General features: G+C 34.4%; 1 protein-coding gene across 2 annotated transcripts in view; it reads left to right on the forward strand.

The window, feature by feature from the left end:
* LOC110378580 (protein GDAP2 homolog) overlaps positions 1 to 15,602 on the forward strand; it is a 76,666-nt gene that overhangs the window by 16,647 nt on the left and 44,417 nt on the right. The gene's annotated exons all lie outside the window — the stretch shown is intronic.

Here is a 15,602-nt window from a genome sequence, read left to right on the forward strand (position 1 = left end):
CATTTAATATTTTAATTATTGTCAAATCCAGCCAGTTTGCATTCATATTACAACTAATTCCATTTCATTTTTAAACAAATGAACTTATCTCAATCAACCTTCCACCACATTAATGGCCAGTATCAATTCAAATGTAGCCGCCATGATTGACATGACGTCACGTATTGTTCCATGTTTGAATTCGAGTATTATCTATTGTAACTTTGTAACGAGGTTCATTCACAATACCTACTGAGTGGTGTTTATCTTTGTATTGATTGTAAACTGTTATCAAAGAAATGTAAATAGTGATATAATTGTGAATTATTTGATAGTGTTATGTAACTAAATTGTGGCATGTAATGGGCAGAACGAAATAAACTTTAGCGCTAAGTTTTTACAATACATCGATTCTTATACTAACAGCCAGTTTCTTCATCAAAAGTTAAAGCCAAAGTAATGTCTAAAGTAAAAGTAACGGTCAAATTCAATTTTACTATTAGTTTTGCTGTCACTTTAGCCTTGAAAAAACGAAATTGACCGTTACTTTTACTTTAGACATTACTTTAACTTTTACTTTTGATGAAGAAACTGGCCGTTAGACAAGTAAGCTACCTACTTAATTTTACCTAATCTGACACATGTGTTACATTAAAATTTTATGGAATCAGAATTTAAAAAAACACGATAATCTGTCATAAATATAAATATCAAAAATACTCCAAAGAAACAGTCATATATTTATTTAATAATCTACTAAATAGTCATTGTACGTACCCACACGAGCGAGAAATCCATTGAAAATGTCAGCCAACCAAAATACCGCTATCGATTTAAAAACGAAAACCTATTAACTTAAACGCACACGTTTTGTAACGCCTTTTGTTGACCGGTATACAAATTCAATACAAATAAACGTTTGAATAAACTAAGGACTAAACCAATTACTATAACTATTTTTGCCATCGACTTTACATGGGCTGAAATCTCAGCACCAGATTTTAACAAAGGTATGGGTTTGATTTCATGTTTTTTAAAACTGCCTAAGCACTGTCTAAAAGGTCTGGTCCTATCATCGATTTAATTCCATGTGTACGCATTATTTCATACATTAGTTCAGCTGCTTTGTAACAAACAAACTTCTGTTCATATTTATGTCAAACTAGCTTCCGCCCGCGTCTTCGCCCTCGTGGCGTTCGGTTATATCGCGTTTCCAAGAGAACTCTTCAAAAGTCCGGGATAAACACTATCCTAAGTTCTTTCTCAAGGTCAAGTCTATCTCTGTACCAAATTTTATTAAAATCAGTTCAGTGGTTTATACGTGAAAGCGTAACAGACAGACAGACAGACAGAGTTACTTTCGCATTTATAATATTAATAGGGATGGTATTGTATTTTTATGAAAATGTGTTTCTTCAAAATCAATCCAACATTCAGTTATCAAAACACACTTTAACCATTTAAAATCACAGGTGTCTTACGTTTTTAATAACACCATAACACTCATGGCATACGCCATGGTTTGTTAATTCCGTGCACAGCCTTGAGCGAGTACTTAGGGCAATGACATCACTGTCTGCACGGTCGGGTAAACGTTTTGGTGTATTGCTACAAAAACTCTCTGGTTAAAACGCTGACGTAATTAACTTTGTAATAGTAATTTTGTATTTTTTTAAGGTAGCAGGTACTTTTTTGTAATCTTTAATCTCTTGGATAGGTACTTGCTTTGTAGTTATTATATTTTAAAATGAAATCGGATTTCGATACAAAACAACCTATTAAACAAATATAAACATACTTAACACTTACGGGCCTTGTCAAGTAATGTTTACGCTGTGAAGCTAGCTACAAGTAACTTCACGAGTTACGAAATGACTAACTTAACAGCGGCAAAGATATTGGGTGTAGCCTCTGTCTATAAAAAAAAAACTTCTATACACTACTATAAACTCTTATCTATACTATTCCCAAATATTGGTTCAAACATTGGCAGCCGCATTTTAGCCATTGGTGCTAAGTCACCAAACATTGGTCCAACTTTAAAACTTGGCCTCTAAGCTAGATGCAAGTTGTTCCAGTATAATTTGCAAGTACATAAGACTAACTTGGTCCACAGTTCGGTTAACCAATAAATTCGGTTTCACGCGCTTGTTGTACAAGCCAAAGGAAACTTGTAAGCCTGGGTCTATACCTACTGCTTATTTATTAAAAACTTATTTAAGAAAAATATATATTTTGAACTAATTTCAAACTAAAATAACACTAATGACCATAAAACTATTAGTATTCTCTATTCTATAACTATATAAGTTTGTATTAGGTGTAGTGGTTATCAATGCGGCTTGTGGTCGGCTTCTGGACACCTTAGACATTGGTCATAGGAGGTGTTAAGTTAATTACAAAAAATAATCCAATTACAATACAATAATTAGATTAACCGCCTTAAAACAATGATGCAACTACCAAAACGTAGGGTAACTAAGTTGTAAGCTACTTAAGCGTCTAAATTATTTTATGCAGTTCATTGAATAAGTGGGCCTGTGGCTCGTCAAGGTGAGAATTCCTAAACTATCCATATAATGAAGTCTACATAGCCCAGTACAGGTACCTTAAATTACCTACTTTCTTAAAAAGATGCCCATGGAGTTTCTTGTCGGCTCTTCTCTATGCAATAGTGACTGTGATGTTTCATAGGAGCCTAAAGGCCCATCTATAATATAAAAATGAATCGCAAAATGTGTTGGTAAGCGCATAACTGAACAACGCCTGGACCAATTTGGCAAATTCTTTTTTTGTTGTGTTTGTTATTGTCAGGAGAAGGTTCATATGAAAAAAAAAATAGGGTAAAGTAGAGAAGTCAGTTGACAGGAGCGAAGCCGCGGGCAAAAGCTAGTTTGGAATAAAAACATTAGATTATGACTTTTTTGTTTATTGATTTCAGACCTTTAATATCTGAGTGTCTGTCCGGTGATGTACTAAGGTGTAACTTTTCCTCATAAAGTACCATTATAAAACATAAGTAAACATAAACACCCGTTTTTATCACCTTTGAAACAATTTGCATAACAATTAGTTTGTGTTTGTATTCAGCGTGCACTTCAATCGATAACTTCGCCAGTTGCATCGTGTTTATCCTTATCAAAGGTTGCTTTAATATAAGCGATTACTTAATGTTCTTCATATTTATTTGAGATCAGCGGATTATAATAACCAATCTACACGTTGTTTTCCGATTAGATATTGAAAGACAGTTGCAGAAAGATCCATTAAAATTAAAACTTCATTAAATCTTTTGCTAACACTTTTTATCTTGTTCACAGAGAAAGAGTTAGCAATAGATTTACAGAAGCTTTAACTTTAATAGATATTTCTGCAACTGGCGGATAATTTACACGAAGCTAATGTCAAAATTCAATATCTTATCCAAAAACAACGGATGGTTCTTTTATTTTAATATGCAGTTATTCATCATCATCATTAAGTTATTTTATTTGGTTGGTTCATAGTTAAACACACTCCTGGCCTAAATCATTTCGTGTACTTTTTCAGATGATCAGATAGATTCATAATCAGTAATCAAGCAATTTATATTTAAGTCGCATGGTAGTAAGTGTATTGCATCTCTTACAAGCCAATTGCTATAATGCTGGCAATAATCCAGACTCCAAGTTGCTACTAGGTTATTCCCCATGGAAATACCTAAAACTGTTTTTTCGACGTAGTGAGGAAACTTGAATCACATGTTTTGCGACCCATAAATATCGAATGAAAATGCTTAGCTTAAAAACAATTTTTGTTTTCATGAATTTTTCACATTTTAATGGCTGTGAGACTTAAGTTGGGCGTGTGAGAAGATCGCTACTCTATCAAGAGTGTGACCTCGAAGAAGTCCTAACTTGAATCGCTTCTTTAATAAAGATCTTAAGGTGACACAAATAAAAATACTGATGCCTACTTAGTCATGAGTTCAGAGTCTAATCTCACCAACACGCAGACTTGAACTTCGACCTCACTAATGACGCCGTACTACAATACTTTAAACAAAATGACGTCTGTTTTGTTTAAAAAATTTATTTTTTACGTGTATTAAAAACCATTGTATGTGGCCCAAATCTTTTTGCAGGATCTAGGGCCAAGACGATCTGAGTATTCATTTAATCAATTCAGTAGTTAACTCGTAAAAGTGCAATAGTCATACAGACAGACTTACTCTCGTGTGTACCTTATAATCGGTAGGGATATGATGACCACCTCACAATATTACTCAGTATCATTCTGTTTCCATCCACCATTAATGTGTTTCTACGTGTTCGACAAAACTGCGTAGTAGTATGACTAATGTCCAGTTTAGTAATTACCACGTTTTCACGATAAAAAATCACTTAGCTGCTATTTCAAGGCAATATAGGAGTATATACGCGATGGTTTTTTGTAGATCATTATTTTTAGAAATATGGGAGCGCTCTCATTACGTTACTCAACTTCTTTGTATGGTAATTGCGTTACCTCTAATTTTATCAGTTCCATTTAACTTCGCATTTTCACGATCTTACTGGTTTGTTTCCTCGTATATTTCATTAACTGCCTAGTCTTTTCCCAACTTTGTTCGGATCAGCTTTCAGTCTAACCGTTTACAAGCTGAGATCCAGTGTTTTGGATAGATCGACTGTCTATCTAACCTCCTCAACCCAGTTACCCGGGCAACCCGATACTCTTTGGAAAGACTGGTTATTTGGTTGTTGCATGATTTTGCAATTTTATTCTATAATATTATCTGCCTTTGAATTGTGTTTTACAGTTTTTAACTTGTTCTGTTTTTGCTGGAATACCTGTTGTACCTTATTGATACCTATAAATTCAAGGCCTCGATAATAAAGGTTATTAATGACCGAGTATCTTGTGAATCATAATTTATTTATGCAGCGCATATTGTTGCTTGTCCGGTACAAGTTCATATTTTTAAATAAAATAACACCAAATAACAAAATGCCACCGTCTTTACCTAAAAGACATAAATAAAGATAAAAATATGTCTTCGTAAGTAAAACCAGTCAGTATAGTGTAGATTTGTATCGAGTAACTTGCGAATAAGAGAAATCTTCTCCAAGAACTATGGTAACTACTAGAAAGCGTACGCTAGTATAACCACAAGCTAGACTGTTAAGTGAGAAAGTACATGCAAACATTTTGCAAGGAACATTTTTGCCTTAAGCGTACCTTCACAAAACACCAACAAATATTTTATTCATACTGCCAAAACAAGGCACAAACATGAAGTTTTATTACCCAAGTTACGTCATAAAGAAATCAGGTAATGGAAACAAATGGAAGTTATTCCAATCACCGATCGGATGTACCGCCGAATTCTAAACGAAACATGGTACCTTTGGGACGGACTAACACGCAATGTAATTTTTCAACATGAAAAAAGGATCCGAAAAATCGGTGAAGTATAGGTAACATTGAAATGTGTTTTTTCAAAGTCGATGCTGTCAAATTATTCGATATTTAAAATATTTGGGTCATTACCCTTGTGTCAATAATTAGCTTTAATTGTAATTGCAGTTGTTTTGTTCACTTTTTGTGTTCTGAACGTGTTGCTGTTGTTTTTTAGTCACGTTGGGCTTCTTGTATGTTTTGTAACTTCTTGTATTTAGTTTTTGATTTTATATGGATTCTACACTTGTTTCATCTTAAACGTTTTCTTACTTTTTTCCTTGCTCTAGAGTTCACATAACAGGTCTTCTTAAGTCGTCAGAATTATTTTTCAGGCGGAAATGTCCTCTCTTCTTTTGTTTGATTCAAAGTACCTTATATTATCTACTTACTAGCTTCTACCACCTGTTCCACCCGCTTCTTGAAAGAACAGCTTCCCTCACCTGGAGAAAAAGTATGTAATACTGAGGTATCAGCTGTACCTATTACTGCCAAGTTTCTTCAAAATCCGTTTGCGCGTGAAGAACACACGCACAAACTTTCACCTTTATAATATTAGTATAGATATCAGATGCCTATCTTCCCACGTAACACATAAAATGTCCATTGAAGGACGGCGTGTGTTGCTAAGGCTCTTCGATGACCTAGGCGTGTCACGGCTTGATCAATTATTACAATCTATAGAGTTCATCTAGTGTTACCTTAGTCAGGTCATGTGGTGGACGCATGGAAAGAGAATGATATCAACATTTCTATAGATAGTTATTCACTGTTTTTGGTTGTGGATTGTCGATGTAGTAAAAATAAGAGCAAGAATTCAACGAATAACTGAAAACTGGATTGATAGGAAGATTTGTCAACCATCAAAAATCAAAAATCTGTACAAATAACTTCTACTGTACAAGTTCGTCAAATGGTTCTTATTCGCTATTAGCTAAGTTTTCGTAGGCGGTGGATGGCCTCCATTTTTAATTTAGTTAAAATGCAATTTGGAATTAGCTTATCGAGTTCTAAGGTACTAACTAACCTATTTTAATATATTTTTTAGGTCTTCCTTCGCTACTAAATAGCAGCCTTAATATTAATAAATTAACTGCTTTAGGTAGTCTACCCTTTGCCCTTTTTGTTGGAACTCATTGGCTATTTCAGTGAACACACGGCAGACTTGTCTGGTCCAGTCCCAATTAAGGCTGACAGGTTTTTGCTGTATATCAGCAATCTCTATTTTGAAGAGCACTGTTGTATTTTGCATGGATACAGACCGCTTTGTTGGCAATTATATTAGGCTTTTACAGTAGAACCGTAACTGTTCCATTCATTGCTTGTTTATTTACCGAAATATGACAAGCTTTAAAAAACTTCCTCTCATAAACTTTTGAGTTTCTTACCATTTCTTCTTCATTAGAGCCGTTCTTGGGAACTACATAGTTATTGTGAGTTTGGAATTTTCTAAATGGCTGTCAAAACATGAGTTCCTCTTCTAAACACCTGCACAGCTGGCTCATTAGAGACTTTCCCACCAAATATCAAAACAGATCACGTATTACAACTGTTTACCTCAATGTTATGATTACAATCTGTGTGATAGACTCACTGTAGCGTTCCCATTCAAACAATGAATATACTGTGACATTCAGTGCAGTTGGCAGATGTGGTCATTTTGATTGCTATTCATTGATTTCTCTGAATTGAATCAGTAGCCGTTCATGATAGGGACTGCAATTGACAATTACAGCAGACATAATGTGTCGTTTGGGTTAAAACGAACGTTAAATTTGTGAGTGTTGACCGTCATTTGAAGTTATTTGGCAGTCATTACAAAAGGAAGTCGGAAGCCTGAAGAGCCTTAGCTTAGGAGCTTAGGTAATAGCTTGGAGGAGGTCAAATACTCAGCCGTTCCATGTGAAATGTAGCTTCTGGTTACCCTGGAAGCCAATCGCAACATAGTTGGGAAAAGGCTAGGCAGATCATGAATTGAATATTTTACTGCTCACAAATTGTTTGAGTCATTTGGAGAACGAACGTGAAGTGAATAGCATGTCTTATTTATCCAGCTAATTGGAGTTGCACTATTTGCTTAAAGAATTAACAGTATTGTGTAAGCATGTGCGCACGTCATTTGTTTCCATTGTGGTATGTCTATTTGCAGTCTGCACGATTTCCTATTTGTTCAAATTCAGAGATGTTTACTGATTATGCTAATTTTGCTTTAACATCACTCAATACATCCTTTGGTCTGAATAGTGTGCTTAGTTTTCTTCACTTTTCATAATGATTACGTGACTATCTTTCGCCACCGGTTTTGCTCACGGCCAGTGGCAACTTCTCGACAGCTACTTATCCAGCCAGTCTTCTAGATAAAACTGAAATAGTTTTACACATTGTGTAAGTGGCTCCTAAGATTAGCGCGTTCAAATAAACAAATATACCTATAAAAAGTCACTTTTATATATAAACAAATATACATTAATATGAGTACAACTACCAACGATTAATTCAAGCCTTTCTATAGGCAGCTAGATAGATGAGTTCAGCTTCATTATTCCAACGAGATGCTGACACGGGCTCGTCCCAGTCATTAGGACGATCTCATCAATTTTAGCACTTAACCCCGATGCAGTTCATTGCACTAGCATAGCCGGGGCATTATCCATAGTGAATTATCAGTGCTAAAGGGAGTTTATGCGTCACGTTTTCACAGTGAAACAGTAGAACCAATGGAGATGAAATTGGATAAGGAGACAGGAATTTATGACTGTTGCAATCTACCTTTTGTCCGGTACCTGGAAGGTGGGAAAATAGCAAAGAAGAAATAGCTTATATTTCATAATACATGTAATACAATACACACGAAAATGTACTGTGAGGCTTTTGCAATGCCAAAATCAGCATGGTTTTAAGTTACTGTGAGGTTTTTAGGAATTATGCAACCGCATGCAACAGATGTGGTAATCTACATAAGAATGATGCTATTGTTTGCTTTGACAAAGGTTTTGCAATACTCGTATAGGTATTAAGTTTGGTTTACTCTGCATTGGCAAAATAAGCTGCAGACTAAATGTGCTTACATGGAAGGTGGACATTAAACCCCGCTTTTCTGGTAAATGATGCTACTAATTCGATTTGATTTAAAAATAAGATTGCTTAATAACCTGAAACTTTAAGAACATACGAAATTTTTAACAAAGCCTAAATTGTTTTTCACTTTACTTACAAGTGAAAAATTCGAACTTTTCTTTCTCCCTTTCCTATGTATCCCACTTGCTAGTGGGGTCAGTTTTCTTCTCTACTTCACACAATTGTATTACATACTGTTACTAAACCACTACGTCTATTTACCCCTACACCTTCCATCCCGTTTTGGAGCGGGTTCCAGATCTTGGAAGGTGAAACTAATCTATTATTATTTCCTTGTAAGTTTGCATGTTTGCTTACTGATATTCCGCTATCAACATTCATGATATTAAAGTACACAGCTATATTATTATCTATGCGCTTAAGATTGCTGTTTACTATCGTCGATTTCCTCTTGCACAACCGTTAGTATTATGATTCTATTTAATTACAGCTAGTAATTTAAAAGCGTGTTAGACTTGACTTGATCGACGGGCTGAGCATTTAATAATATTAATTCTTGAACGCTGACGTGCCTTTATATATTTGTTGTGAATATAATGTATCGTAGCCATAGTAGATTTACTAGATACATAGACCATAGTAGATCTCAAATCTTAAAATGGTGGTAGAGTGCCTGATTGCAGGTTTAGACAACGTCTTTAAATCACCTAGAATAATGGTTTGCATCATTTTATAAAATGAACTTTTCCATATTATTGCCTTATGTTAATTAATTTAAAAAAAGCGATAATCATTTTTATGTAGACTGTTTTGTTTTCTGGTTAAAGAATAGGGGCTATCAGAGTCATGCAATATACCTACGACTTTAGCAATATTTTCTTTTACATGCTATTATCGATAAATACATTTATGAATATGTATAATCAGAACTGCAATCATCGTATTATCCATCACAAAGAGCTATAAAGAGAACAAAAGGCTTGTAAAGTAATCGTAAAAGCTAATGTACGAACATAATCACATTTGTGTAACAAGCCTAACATGGACTTACAAGTAATGGTACAATTTTATTTAATTCTCATCTCATGTCTCTTATGGGAACACAAATTGTATTATGTACTTTTCATATAGGATTTTGTAAGCTTTATTTAATTATGTATTTATTATGACAAAATGTAAAAATGGATAAAATACAAAAATATTTATAAAAACTGCAAATACTCGAGGATAAGCGAGGCAGACTGATCAAATTAATTCTGAAATGATTATAATTTGGTGTTTTTGGTTGCAAAAACCATACAAATACTCGTCTAAAACCTAAAAATATTAAAACTATTGGAAAAATATAACGACTTCATTTACTTCAAAGCTAACACACACATTGTACAGGATTGAACATTGTTTCGACCACAGTTTTGTCGCTAATGGTACTGTTAATAATACGGTAGACCCTAATATCGAGGCCAGCACTAATAATAACTTTGTTACGCTCTGCCTTTGTTCGATTATAACTCAAAACGTCCAATTTTGTAACTGTTTCATGGGAAATATTGACACCATACTTCCTGTAAAGTCCATCTGAATCATATTATCGTGAGAATAATGAGATTCAAATACCGTTGCCATACTTTATACAAATATTTAATACATATAATAAAATCACACGGTCTCTTTAGAAATGCAGTATTTTAGATCTCAAACCAGAAATGTGAATTATTACCACGTTTATTAATAAAGAGAGATCCCAATTTCTCCATTCAAAATATCAAGATGAGATCACCTTATAATAATAATCGTATATTCTCACGGATTTTCAGGCTCTTATTCTTTATCGGTCACACGGTTCTACGGCGCAATAACTGTTTCCTTTCTTTGTTAGTTAATATTTCAGAATGACTAAACATTTACAATTGTCTTACGTTAGCTAAACTTCGTCAACATTAGTGCTAAAGCCATTGCTCTGAGTTTTTCTTACAAACAGCCATTAAGTGACGTATGTACCGTCTGGCTTCACGCAGTAGTTACCATCAAATGTATATTGACGATTAAGATTTCCAAAATAGAGTCAAAGAAAATGTTGTTCTTGACTATTACATAAATTGTATTGCAATAAAATATTAACAATTATATTTTATGTAATTTCGTTGAAGTTGTTACAAAATAAAATTGTTAAAAATCAGATTGTCAGTTGGTGTATATGTTATGGGCCATGTGATTAATTCGGGCATTATTTATAATGCCCGAGCATTATGAATAATGTCTAGCTTTATCGGGCCAAGTGATTAATAACTATCTTAACTTCATTATTTATCACATTGCACGGGCATTATTATATTGCTACATGATAGTTGGGCAATTTGATAATAAAGCTATATTTTATGTGTTGCGAGGGTGGCAGTTGTTCTAATAAATAAATCCTGTTACTTGCTACCTACATATTTTATGATTATTGTTTTAAATTATATGTTCTATTTTAATGGGCAATTATAGTATTTTTCTTGGCTCGTTTTTTTTTATGGTAGAATTTAATTTGTATTCAAAACATTGTATTAAAAACTGAACTTAGTGACTAAAACGAATTGCTGCAAAACCGACTCCACGTAGTCTTGTCTGCCCTACCCCTAGAGTGCAATTCAAAACCGCGTAGGCACGGAGGGGCGAGGCGGCCTGCGAGCTGAGGCGCAGGTAGTTGAAGCGCTCGCCGCCGCGGCTGAGGCTGGCCGGCTGAGCCGGCCAGCAAGCCGAAGCTGCGGTGGTGAGCGTGAAAACAATCTGCGACGATAAGCTCGCATGGGACCGCCGGAGCCCCGCAGCGCCGGAGCCGTGACAGAAGCCATGCTTGCTGCATGTTGCATGCTTACTTCTATGCTCTGTCAATTGATATGGGATGTGTTATATTTAGTTCATTTTAAGTTAAATGTCAATAACAGTAAAAAAAATGAAATTAAATATGTTTGTATTACTTTGCCCAAAAGGTCACGGGCAATATGTATAGTGCCCGGTCAATTTGATTGTTTGCGTAATTATTATCAAATTGCACTCTCATATTGGGCATTATTCATAATGACCGGGCATTATGTATACTGCCCAATTTATCACTTGGTCCATAACATATATAGATGACATTCTGGTCGTTGAATTTTGTTCTTGCTACGAGCTTTGTACTAATATTTGTTCAACAGTAGCAGACTGCAATTTTTCAGTTGCAAGCTAAGCTTTAACGATTATCCAATATTTTATTAGCAAATACACATGAGATGTTACATCTGCAATGTCTCTTAAATGGTGCTATTGCAAATATCGCTTATATGTATTATCGTATCGTATCGATGTGCTTCTTGGCTAAGGAAAATAAGGTAAACGACTTATTTAAAAAAATTAAATGGTTTTTGTGTAGCTACTTGGTTACTTTACTATTATTTCACAAAAATCTTTTATTCATAAAGCAGCACTCCTCCAATACTGCATTTTGCTAGCATTAGTCATACCGCCGAAGTTATCTTGTGAATAAACGTCGTCTCAACTATGTTAATCCGCACTATCTCTGGTGTTTAACTTAGTATAATTTTCTTTGTCTCAAGCATTTATTTGTCCTTTGTCTGACTTCTGAATCTTTACAATTTTTATATCTACATTTATACTAATATTATAAAGCTGAAGAGTTTGTCTGTTTGAACGCACTAATCATTATGTCTCCTACTTATATTAGTTTAAAAATCAAAAATGAAAAAAATAGTGTACCTAATAAATTGTATCTATCTATCTAATCATTAATCAGAGGAACTACTTGATCAATTTCAAAAATTCTTTCAGTATTGTTTACCTCATTCATTTATCGAAGGAGGCTTTATTAAATGGTATTTTTTACTGCGTGCACTTAACGGGATGCGGGTAAAACCGCTGGCAAGACCTACTCCTTAAATATTATCTTAACAAATACTACTTTATCTCATTGACTAGATCTTTAGCAAACATACGTTTAAAAGTTTACGATGTTTTTGTAAATATTTTTAAATGACAGGTGATAAAATTGTGTTTATTTTCAACGCGTCATTTGTAAAAACGTGCTGTAAAGACACGTCTTTATTAAGCTTTTGTTTTGAAAGATATTCTCACGAACGTTGACTCACGTATTGCTAATGAATCTAGACAAAAATTATGAATAGTTTGTCTGAGCATCGCTTACTTAAAATGCGGCAGTGGGGCGCATTATTTCAGCTTAAGCGAATCTAGCTATGTTACTTACCTTCTAAAATTCACATGTAACAACATTTTACGAATTTAACATTTCGATCGGCCACCACCAGCTGCAATTAATCAAATCAACTGTCTAAAACAAATGATGCATACTTCATTAAACAGATCGATACAAAATATTTGCTTTACAAATTCAGAAACAGTTTATCATGAAAACGTTGACATTTTAGTAAGTACGGCTGGCATTTTAAAGCGGTCCCGCTGTAAGTCTGATCAGGGCGAGCAAATGAATTATGCAAAGGTATCGACTTGACCCGGCTTCACTCGAAATAGCTTTGGTAACTGATGCTTGTACCAAATCTTGGGTTGTAAAACAAGAATTGGCTATTGTAATATTTGTTGAAGAATTCTGTTCATATGTTTCTTTATGATAAGCATTGCAATCAATAGTTTTTAATGTTCCACTGCAGGCCACAGGCCTTTTCTCATAAAGCCTTTTCATCTTAACTCAGTCATTGATGTCTAAGATAAACTCGAGTATTGTCATTAATGTTGTTTTATATGATATTATACTTGTTTACGTTATTGGTGACATCATCTGAAATAGGTTTTTAATGACCATTTGTTCTATCTTCTTTTATATTGTGTGAAACGTTGTATCATATTTTTATTGAGTAGATACCTCCTCGATCATCAGAAAGAGGGTTATTACGTTTATCCCTTTTAAATATTTTTCATCCTTTCCATGTGCAATGATCATCATTACTTAACTTTAAGTTCTACTTAAAGTTTCTGTCGTAGAAATGTTTCAGCAGTCCTTTAAATAGAAGCATTTGATCGTGTGAGCCTTTAATTTTCCTTTCAGTATGTCTGTGCATTTCTAGTTAAAGCTAAACCTACTATTTCCGATGTTACTTGTATAAATCAATGCCTTTTAAGTCACGATATCGCATACAATCTAATGAGGGGTAATTTAAGGTTTTACTGTTTGTAGCCTATAGTTTACTGCGATTGATGACAGTTTTTGTTTTTATTCTGTTCAGCATTACTAAGATTTCTTTAAAGAACCATTTGAATCTTTTTGTTGGTTCTATTAATAGAGCTTTATTATTATTATTCTAACTATTGTTCCATTAATAAAATATAATTCATATGGACCAGGTTAACCTGTTGAATAAACCTATCTGAATCAACCTAAGCTTATGCTTTGTGTTTATCATCAGCTTTTTACCAATTATTTCGAGCCGATCCGGGAATCGAACCCGAGATCTCGTGGACAGGAGTCATTTTTTGTAACCAATAGTCCAACAGCGCAGTCACTAGAGTACTTAGGTGCTCAAACATACATGTTGTTTGATCTCCACACCATAGATTAAACCCGTGGTTACAGACTGATTATGTTATCTAAACGAGCGTGTAACATGACCGAGTTCACTTCACCAGTTCATTGAGCCGGGAGTTGAACCCACGACCCCTCGTTCAAGAGTCATCGCCCCAGCTGGCTCCGCTATAGCCGTTTTAGTGACGTGACGATTAATAGCCGTGGCTATATGAGAAAACCTCTCATAAGAAAACGACTTTAAATGCTCTGTGGATGAATTTTTAATGTGGTAACTCTTTGTTTACTATTTTCATTAATAATCGTAGCTGTACAGTATGTACAGTTCATCATCATCATCTGCCTAGCCTTTTCCCAACTATGTTGAAGTCGACTTATAACTACATTTCGTTTCCAAAATTCTCTGAAGATTATTTTGAATTGAAGCTTATCATAAAAATTACAAGATTTTTGTAATCTTCTTTAATCAACAAATTATAAAACAACTGTTAAAGAAATACCTTTCAAATACTATATACAAAATATATATAAACATAAAACATATAGGCTTACATTCAACCTCCATGCACCTTCCGGACCCACAACTACAGCTAATGGGAAATGCACCAAAAACAACAAGTTTTATTCTGCCTTGGCAGTGTTGCCAAAATGTATAATTTACGTTACGCATGTCCATTGAGCTATGAATGGAGGTGCACCACAATTGTCGCAATTCGGAATGAAATAATACCAATATATTTTGGACAAAACAACAGAATATATTTTGCCGAAAATACAGGCATTATTTTGTTCAGTTATGCTTGCAAAGCTAGCGGACCAAATTACTTAGCAAGTCTGAAGCCACGCAGCACAAAATGTTGACCAATAAAATCGACTGCGCAGACAAACTAATACCTTCACACTCGCCAATTTTGGACGCACGATAATAAGTTCATCAAAGAAAATGAAATAGTCTCAGACCAACAACGACTTCTGTATCCAAAGTATCGGCCACTAAATAGACACCAAGATCCGCAAATCACAACTTCAAAACAAAGAAACCAGCGTCCATCTTGGCACCATAAACAAAAGACTCAAACATGGCGTAAGTTAAGACATAAATCCTCCTTAGTCCTCTTAATACTGGCATTGTTATCCAATTTAACAATGAAACTATAAACAATTCTAAATTTAGCTTTGTGTTTTTTTTACGATCATTTTGGATAGAAATGAGGTCATGCGTTTCACGATTGATGACTCAATTTATTATGGACAAGTTGAAGTGTGGGGAAATGATTAGCACAAGGCTGAGAAAACTAGCGATTTGACAGACAGACTACAAGTTACCGTCTATAGTTGTTCTGAGAAAATTGCAATAGAAAACCCGCTAAATTATGTCAAAAATATTTCGACTTCTTTTGCCTAGACGAAGGACTTATTGAACTTATTCCATGTTTTTATTCATTCAGAAACTATAGATATTTAGTAATTGATACCATAGTCTTCTTTATTTTAAATAACGTGAAAATTCCTAAGCAAAAATAAATATTTACGGACCACAAAAATATTTACAAAAATGTTGCAGATACCTGCT

This window comes from Helicoverpa armigera, chromosome 12 (assembly GCF_030705265.1).
Source record: "Helicoverpa armigera isolate CAAS_96S chromosome 12, ASM3070526v1, whole genome shotgun sequence".
Classification (NCBI taxonomy): domain Eukaryota; kingdom Metazoa; phylum Arthropoda; class Insecta; order Lepidoptera; family Noctuidae; genus Helicoverpa; species Helicoverpa armigera.